This window comes from Tamandua tetradactyla, chromosome 13, assembly GCF_023851605.1.
Source record: "Tamandua tetradactyla isolate mTamTet1 chromosome 13, mTamTet1.pri, whole genome shotgun sequence".
Taxonomy (NCBI): domain Eukaryota; kingdom Metazoa; phylum Chordata; class Mammalia; order Pilosa; family Myrmecophagidae; genus Tamandua; species Tamandua tetradactyla.
The window spans coordinates 53,509,975-53,519,422 of record NC_135339.1 but is presented as its reverse complement, the minus strand read 5'-3'; the positions used below and the strand labels follow the sequence as shown (position 1 = coordinate 53,519,422).

The 9,448-nt window shown below is 37.5% G+C and overlaps 2 pseudogenes; one reads left to right on the top strand and one right to left on the bottom strand.

The window, feature by feature from the left end:
• Positions 1 to 554: 554 nt before the first annotated feature.
• Positions 555 to 4,795, top strand: LOC143653151 (lys-63-specific deubiquitinase BRCC36 pseudogene; annotated as a pseudogene).
• Positions 4,585 to 6,412, bottom strand: LOC143653402 (serine/threonine/tyrosine-interacting protein pseudogene; annotated as a pseudogene).
• Between the last annotated feature and the right edge of the window lie 3,036 nt (positions 6,413 to 9,448).

The window sequence follows — 9,448 nt, the reverse complement described above, 5'->3', positions numbered from 1 at the left end:
ATCACCTGGGCCGACAGGAATTGGCTCTTAATTAACAAAGCATTTTAATCCATTCCCACTCTCCCACTAGGCTGGATAAAATCGTTTTTACTGTATTATTACATCATAGGAAAGCAAGTAACTCGGTGTAATAGGTAAATTGCATAGTACCTCCTGGTACAAAGGGAATGTATAGATATCATTCCTATCAATAAAGCACCTCCTGAGAGGACTGAGAAAAGTGAAATAGGAAGGAGTTTTGTTTGTGCTACCCTGAAGTCATTAACTATGAAGAGTTAAAAACACTCCTCCCTCCCATCACGAACTTCAGATAGCAAATGTTTTTCTTAGAACAATTTTTATACATATAAATAAATACACAAGGAACCAAGGATTCATAAAGTGACTTTGCTAATGCAAATTTGGGGGAAAATTTGGACTAGTTCAATTAAAAGAACAGGTTGAAAAGCTCATTTAAAGCCAGCGGTCCGCAGCCCCGCCCCTCAGGAAGCTGCATCCGGGCCCAGGTCTGGGTGGAGCGCAGAGCGCAGGCGCAGCTGGTAGGCCCGGCAGGACTGGGCCCAAGGCGGATGTGCACGGGATCGGACCAAGATGGCGGTGCGGGCGGTTTATCTCGAGTCTGACGCTTTCCTGGTTTGTCTTGACCATGCCCTGAGCACAGAAAAGGAGGAGGTGATGGGGCTGTGCATAGGGGAGTTGAATGACGACCCAGGGAGTGACTCAAAATTTGCATATACTGGAACAGAAACGCGCACAGCGGCTGAAAATGGTGACACTGTGAAAACTGTTCATATTCATTCTGTCATCATCTTGCGACGTTCTGATAAGAGGAAGGACCGAGTCGAAATTTCTCCAGAGCAGCTGTTTGCAGCTTCAACAGAGGCGGAGAGATTGGCTGAACTAACAGGTCGCCCCATGAGAGTTGTGGGCTGGTATCATTCCCATCCTCATATAACTGTTTGGCCTTCACACGTCGATGTTCGCACGCAAGCCATGTACCAGATGATGGATCAAGGCTTTGTAGGACTTATTTTTTCCTGTTTCATAGAAGATAAAAACACAAAGACTGGCCAGGTACTCTACACTTGTTTCCAGTCCATACAAGCCCCAAAAAGCTCAGAGTCCCTTCAGGGTCCACAAGACTTCTGGAGTTCCAGCCAGCACATTCCCATTGAGGGCCAGAAGGAAGAGGAAAGATATGAAAGAATCGAAATCCCAATCCATATTGTACCTCATGTCACCATTGGGAAAGTGTGCCTTGAATCAGCAGTAGAGCTGCCCAAGATCCTGTACCAGGAGGAACAGGATGCATATAGGAGGATCCACAGCCTTACACATCTGGACTCAGTAACCAAAATCCATAATGGCTCAGTGTTTATCAAAAATCTGTGCAGTCAGATGTCAGCAGTCAGTGGGCCTCTCTTCCAGTGGTTGGAGGATAGACTGGAGCAAAATGAACAACGTTTGCAAGCATTGCAACAAGAAAAGGAAGAACTTATGCGAGAAATTTCTTCCCTAGAATAAGGCAGGAGACAAAATGGAAAAGATGAAGATATCAAGATGTAAGATGAATTAACCTAAATCAATTCTGAAGATGAATGAAGTTGGAGGACTCACATTACCCAATTTTAAGATTTACTGGAAAGCTACAGTAATCAAGATTGTGTGGTGTTGGCAGAGGGATAGAAACAGAGATCAACTGCACAGACTGAAGAAGCTGAAATGGCCCCGAACAAATACATCCATCTGATTTTGACAGAGATGCAAAAGCAATTCAATGGAGTAAAGAAAACTTTTTCAACAAATGTGAAACTTTTCAACTTTTTTGTGCTGGAGCAATTGGACATCCTTAGGCAAAAAAAAAAAAACACCTCACACCTTATACATGAACTAACCCAATGTGGATCATGGACTTAAATGTAAGGCATAAAACCACAAAAATTTTAGAAAAAAATCATGAAAGAAAATCTTGGGTATATATAGCTAGGTAGTGAGTTCTTGAACTTTACCCCTAAAGAACAATCCATAAAAGAAAAAAAGTTGATATATTGGACCATCAAAATTTTAAAATTTGGGCACTGCAAGGATTGCTCAGTGGTAAAATTCTCATCTGACATTCAGGAGCCCTGGGTTTGATTCCCAGAGCCAACACGTGACAAAAAAAAAAAGGTAAAACTTTGACTCTGAAAAAATTTAAGAAGAGTAAAAGACAAGTTACAGATTGAGAGAAATCATTTACAAATCAAATGACTCACTGATCTAGAATATATAAAGAATGCTCGAAACTCAATGATAAAAAAGTCCAATTAGAGAAAGGGCAAAAGACATGAAAAGAAATTTCACTGAAGAGGACATATGGATGGCAAGCAAGCACTTAAAAGGATGTTGAAGGTAAGCAGTCATCAGGAATATGCAAATTAAAGGCACAATGAGATATCACTATACACCTATCAGAATGGCTGAATTAAAAATACTGATAATACCAAATGCTATTGTTATATGGACAGATTGCATCTTTCATACATCATTGATGAGACTGTAAAATGATAAAGCCACTCAGGAAAATAGTTGGGAAATTTCTTATAACGTTAAACATACACTTAACATACAACTTAGCAGTTGCACTCCTGGACATTTGTCCCAGAAAAATGAAAACCTATGTCAGTACAAAATCCTGTACATGAATGTTCATGGGAGCTTTATTGGTAGTAGCTAAAAACTGAAAACCCAAGTGTCCTTCTACGGGTGAATGGTTAAACAAACAGTGTTACATCCATAACAGAGAATAAATAATACTCTGCAATGAAAAAAAACTGGCTATTAACACATGCACCGACTTGGGTGGACCTGTAGGGCTTTATGCTGAGTGAAAAATGACGATCCCTTAAAAGGTTGCATACTTATGATTGTATTTATGTTACATTCTTGAAATGACAAAGTTTCAGAGATGGAGAACAGATTAGCAGTTGCCAGAAACAGAGATGGGAAGAGGGATATGTGCAGCTGTGAAGGGATAACACCGAGTGTTCCTTTGTGCTGATGGAACAGTTCTGAATCTTGACTGGGGTGGTGATTACATGAATCTATGCCTGTATAAAAATTACATAGAACTACATACACATATAGATGAATGCATGTAAGTCTAGTTAACAGTATTGTACCATTGCCAATTTGTTGATTTTTAAATTGTAATTTTGTTATATAAGACCTTACCATTGGGGAAAACTGGATGAAGGGTGCATGGGATTCTGTACTATTTTTGCAACTTCTTGTAAGTCTATAATTATTTCAAAATAAAAAGTTCTAAGTATTAATTAAGGGAAAAAAGCTAATTCAAAACATAAAGGGATCTCACAAATCACTTTACTCAATAAGTGCATTTTCAGAGAAAAGCTTCTGTCAGGGCTGAAATCTCACAGAATCATTAAAACAACATAAAATGGACTTGTTCCAAATAATTTACTGAGGTCTCTTCAAACCTTAATGTTTTTATTTAAACTAATTTATGGTTTAAAAAACAAGGAAATTACAGAAAAACAATCTTACTTTTCAATTTGGATTTATTTTTTTATTTTTTAGATGATACAAGGCATTTTCCATTTTGGGGCTTCTTTTAGGGAAAGAAAGCCAATAGTCCTAAACTGGTATATTATATTCTATTTGGAACTTTTTCAGACAAAAATTAAAACAACAACAACAACAAAAAAAAACAGATTCTCAAAAGAACAGATTGAAGTAATGCAAAGGGAAGTCACTTGAAATTTCTAATTAACCTTTTTGGGGGGAGAATCTAATACTATAAAACATCTTCCTTTATTAAACTTGTTTTAATGGGACAAACAAATTAGGAAGGTAACAGGAAAGGAAGCAATAACTGAATCACATTAAAGTAAGGAAAATTGGCTAATGACATGATTTAAAGACTATTATGAAGGATCAAGAAGAGCTTAGAAAATTAAAAAGAAATTAACATATTGAGTTATACTAAAAAAGAGAAATGTGGCAAATTCCTGCATTTTGTAATATTTCTGTAAGAGGCGCTATCATAAAACTGAACCATAAAATTATTTTTTAGATGTAATATATATAAAACACAAAATGAATTTTTTAGCAACTTTAGTAAATTTTTTTTGTTATGTTACCCAAATTTTATAAACAAATCCCCCTAACTTGCATTTTGTTTAAAGTAATAACTTTATATCACACAAATAGATTTCAAGTATGAAAAGTGCATATTGCAATAATACCTCTTTGCAAGTCCAAATTTCTTGGTTTATAATAAAACTGTAAAGTTAAAAGTAAAAATTAAAAAAAAAGGAGTAAAACATTAGTGCCATCTATTGCGGAATTTCAACATTTTAAAATGTTGCTCAACAAGTGCAGAGAAACATGTCTGGAAGCAACATGTAATTGAAAAGAAATGACTTGGGGTTTTTGTTTATTTGTCGCCACTTTATATTATTATTGTCTCTAGTATTTTCTCCTCCCCAAATAAAAATTCACATCTTCTATACTGTTGCTCCTGAGTCAGCCATTCTGTGCATTCTGTGTAGTTGCCACTTGCATGTTTTCATGAAGTTCTCTTCAAACTTCCTGAAGTTGATGTACGAATCCAGCATTAGGATTAATACAAAATCTTCTTTCTTGAACATAAGCCAATGCATCTCTGAACTTCATTCCAAAGGTTTCCATAATGTATGCAATAACAAAGGCAGCACTCCGGGAGCTCCCTGCATTTCCCTAGACAAGAACTTTTCCTCCAGTTTGTAAGCTCCCATCAATAAATTCTTCAGTCATGGGGAAAAAACATATTGTATTTTCAACTGGATGATCTGCAACATCCAAGACTAAATATCTAAATAATTACTGAAAGTTTGGTTTAATAAAGTTTGCTTCAATATTTTGTCTTAGGCATATTGTATGGGTTATTCTGCCTTTCTATAGTATAGGTAGCTTGCTTTTCGTAGCAGAAGAATATAGTCCTAAAAATAATCCCGGTAAAATCTCTCCTCCCATAGGATAGGTCCATTCCTAGGCATCTTCTCTGCACTGTGGGAGGGTGCATGCACTCTGGCTTCATGTCCTCCGTGGTCCCGGCTGGAGGCCAGTGGGTGGGTTAGGAAGGCGAAGTCACCGGGCTGGGAGATCTCAGAGCTGGCAGTCGCGGTGCAAGGGAGAACTGGTGGGCCAGAGTACTGGCGGGCTGACAACAAACATGCAATCTGAAGGATCCAGGTGGCAGCAACAGCGAGTAACAGGAGGCTTGGATGGCTCGGACTCAGCCCCCATGCTGCCGCTACCTCCCACTCCCGGTACTCCACACCCTCCTTCCATGCATTTTTAATTATGCTTTTCATGGTAAACCTGCATATTGAAACCTATTATTTAGTTATTACAATTATCAATTCTCTGACAATGCTAGAACCTTAGAACACTTTAATCACATTTACCCTTTTCTGACTTTTGTCTTATGATGATGCATTTAATTCTATATAGTTTAAATTCATAGAACATTACTGTTATAATTTTATACTGTGAAAATCTATTCATATTTACCCATATAAGTATCTTTACCATGCTTTTCATTGTTTTCTAGATTTCCTTTTCCCATAATGGAGCATTTCATTCCCCTTCTCTTCTATTTTTTTGAGACTCCATTTAAATGTGTATTAGACCAACTTACTGTGTCCCAATTATTTCTTATGATCTTTTCTGCATTTTCTCTATGTGATTCAATATGAATATCTTCTGTTGATCTGTTTTGGGGCTCACTAATCCTCAATTTTGTTGGGTCTAATCTGCTGATAAACTCATCTATTGATTATTAATTTGGATTCTAGAATTTCCATTTGATTCCTTTTTATAGCATCTAATTTTCTGGTGAAATTCTACATATTTTCCCCATCTTTTCCTCTGTTTTCTTGAACATTTTCATTGCAGTTATTTTAAAGCTCTTGTCTGATAACTGTCATTCTGGATCACCTGTCTTATCTTTCTCTTACTTTTGGCCATTTTTTCCTGTTTGGCATGCCTGACACTTTTGGGGTAAGAGTCAGTTATTGGCTTGAAAATATTTGGGACCTGTGGATGGTGAAGGAATCTCCAGGGAGGGTTCACCCTTTCCTCTGTTGGGCAGATAGTGTTAGAACTGGTCAGCTTAATCCAGTCGGAGGTTGAGCTGACCCAAGTTTGGGTGATGTTGTTTGGGAAGTCCATTCCCACCCAAAGCTTACAAATATGTTCCTTTACATTTTCTTATATGTAAATTTTCTTCTAACAATTTTACAATTTTATCTTTCATATTACTGTCATAGTTAATCGCAATAGATTGTGAGGCTGGATGAAAGGGGTTCAAGTTATTAGCTGTATGACATTGGGAGAGTAACTCTAACTCCACTTCAAAATCCTGCATCCTGCTTGATCAAACACTTAGAAAAACAGGTATAGATGGAAACTTCCTCAAGAAGATAAAAAGGCGTATAAGAAAAACCCACAACTAACATTGTATTCAATGGTGAGAGGCTGAACCCTTTCCCTCTAAGATAGGGAGCGAGACAAGAATGCCCACTGTCACCAATGTTATTCAACATTGTGCTAGAAGTTCTAGCTAGGAAAATTAGTCTAGACAGCCCCTTACAACATGAAAAAGTTAAAATGACCATAGTCCAAATATCCCTAAAGAGTGGGAGAAAGATCAAAGGTGATGGTGGAGTTATACAGAGAAGGTAGGGCTTAACAAATGAGTATGATTTCTGAATCATTATACTGATATTTCTTTTAGTCTCCAGTGTCTCAGAGCAGATAGAAGTAAAAACCTAAAATGGTGAAATTGTAACCCATACCAAATTCCAATATCTATTATACAACTAATTGTTGTGATGTGCTTTGAAATTTATTGCTTTTTTGTATATATGTTGTTTTCCACAAAAAAGAAAAAAATTGATTGTGATAAATGCACAGCTATATGATGATGTAAACCATTGATTGTACAGTTTGGATGACTACATGGTATGTGAATATATAATATATACCAATAAAAAATAAATTAATAAAAGAAAAATTAATCTAGAAAAAGAAATAAAAAGCATCCAAATCAGAAGGAAGAAAATAAGACTTTCACTATTTGCAGAACATGATCCTTTATTTATTTATTTATTATTTATTTATTTTTGCATGGGCAGCCACCAGGAATTGAGCCCAGGTCTCCAGCATGACAGGCGAGAATTCTGCCACTGAGCCACTGTTGCCTACCCTTGATCCTTTATTTAGAAAGTCCCGAAGGTTTCTGTCTCTCTCAAGAGAAAATAATGTGGCACTAGCCACAACAGAATGATATCTGTGTGGAAGGCGTCTCTCTTCCTCCATTTTGCATTTGTCAAGGCCAGATTCTAACTTGCTTCCCCGACTTCACACCCCTGACAGTGCTGCTTACTCCCCTCACTGAAAACCCTTTTGTGCTGCCTACATTTTAGGCCTGGGCAAGCAGTCTGGACCTAAGGGAGGCTGAGTTTGGCTGTTCTTGATACCCTAGGACATTTGCTGGACTGGATGCTTTGCTTTCCTCTCCACACCTATGGCTTTCTCCCTAAGAGCTTCATTCATTTCCTAAGCAGTCAAGAGGTGGAGTTTTGGACACCTGGTTCAAACTGACCCAATCTCGGTTTACTGAAGTACCTTCCTGACTCTACTATTTAAAAAAAAAAAAAAAAAGTCACTGACTTAAAAGCAGAGTGAGAGTTTTAACATTTTTTATTTTGTTCCAACCCGTATTACAGTGAAGAGGCTGAAGTAGTTAATAGTCTATTCCAGTTAGCTTCTTGATTAATTTAGTATTCTTTTAGGTTTTTTCCAACTAACACTAGTGCATGCTACATTATTCTGAAGAGGCTGGATGCGTGTTGGAAGGGGATCTCTTATAGGAGATATTGAAAAATGTTTTGTATGTTTCAGATAGTTTCAAACCCAGGTGCCTGCAAGTCCAAATAAGAGATATAAATGAATGACGGGGCTATGAGAAATATATCACCTTTTGTGGTAGGTTAGAGCTGTTATGTACCCCAGAAAAAGCCATGTGCTTTTAATCTGTTCTTGTGGGTACAGATCTGTTGTGGGTGGGACCTCTTGGTTTAGGTTTTTTCAATTGAGAGTTGACCACCCATTCAAGGTGAGTCTTAATACTTTACTGGAGTCCTTTGTGAGAGGATAAAAGAGAGGAAAGCCACCAGAAGAGCAGAGAGAAAGCCACTGAAACCAGAACCCAGGAGAGAAGGACCAGCAGATGTTGCCATGGGTCTTCTCATGTGACAGAGGAATCCTGGATGACAGCAGCCTTTCTTCAGAGAAGGTATCTTCCTCTTGATGCCTTAATCTGGACATTTTCATGGCCTGAGAAATGTGAATTTGTAAACTAATAATCCCCATTGAAAAAGCCAACCCATTTCTGATATATTGCATTCTGCCAGCTTTAGTAAACTGAAACATCTTCCATATGTGTCTTCCATTTTCTCTTTTTTTTGATAGAGACATAGCTATTTCTTATACTATATATATATAAAATAATAGCTGAGGAAAATGTAGGGAGATATCTTATGAAACTTACAATTGAAGGCAGTTTTATGGACCTTAAACCTAAAGCAAGAGCACTGAAGAAGGAAATAAATAAATGGGAGCTCCTCAAAATTAAACACTTTTGTGCATCGAAGAACTTCATCAAGAAAGTAGAAAGACAGCCTACACAATGGGAGATAATATTTGGAAATGATATATCAGATAAAGGTCTAGTATCCAGAATTTATAAAGAGATTGTTCAACTCAACAACAAAAAGACAGCCATCCCAATTACAAAATGGGAAAAAGACTTGAACAGACACCTACCAGAAGAGGAAATACAAATGGCCAAAAGGCACATGAAGAGATGCTCAATGTCCCTGGCCATTAGAGAAATGCATATCAAAACCACAATGAGATATCATCTCACACCCACCAGAATGGCCATTATCAACAAAACAGAAAATGACAAGTGCTGGAGAGGATGCAGAGAAAGAGGCACACTTATCCACTGTTGGTGGGAATGTCAAATGGTGCAACCACTGTGGAAGGCAGTTTGGCGGTTCCTCAAAAAGCTGAATATAGAATTGCCATACGACCCAGCAATACCATTGCTGGGTATCTACTCAAAGGACTTAAGGGCAAAGACACAAACGGACATTTGCACACCAATGTTTATAGCAGCGTTATTTACAATTGCAAAGAGATGGAAACAGCCAAAATGTCCATCAACAGAAGAATGGCTAAACAAACTGTGGTATATACATACGATGGAATATTATGCAGCTTTAAGACAGGATAAACTTATGAAGCATGTAATAACATGGATGGACCTAGAGAACATTATGCTGAGTGAGTCCAGCCAAAAACTAAAGGACAAATACTGTATGGTCCCACTGAT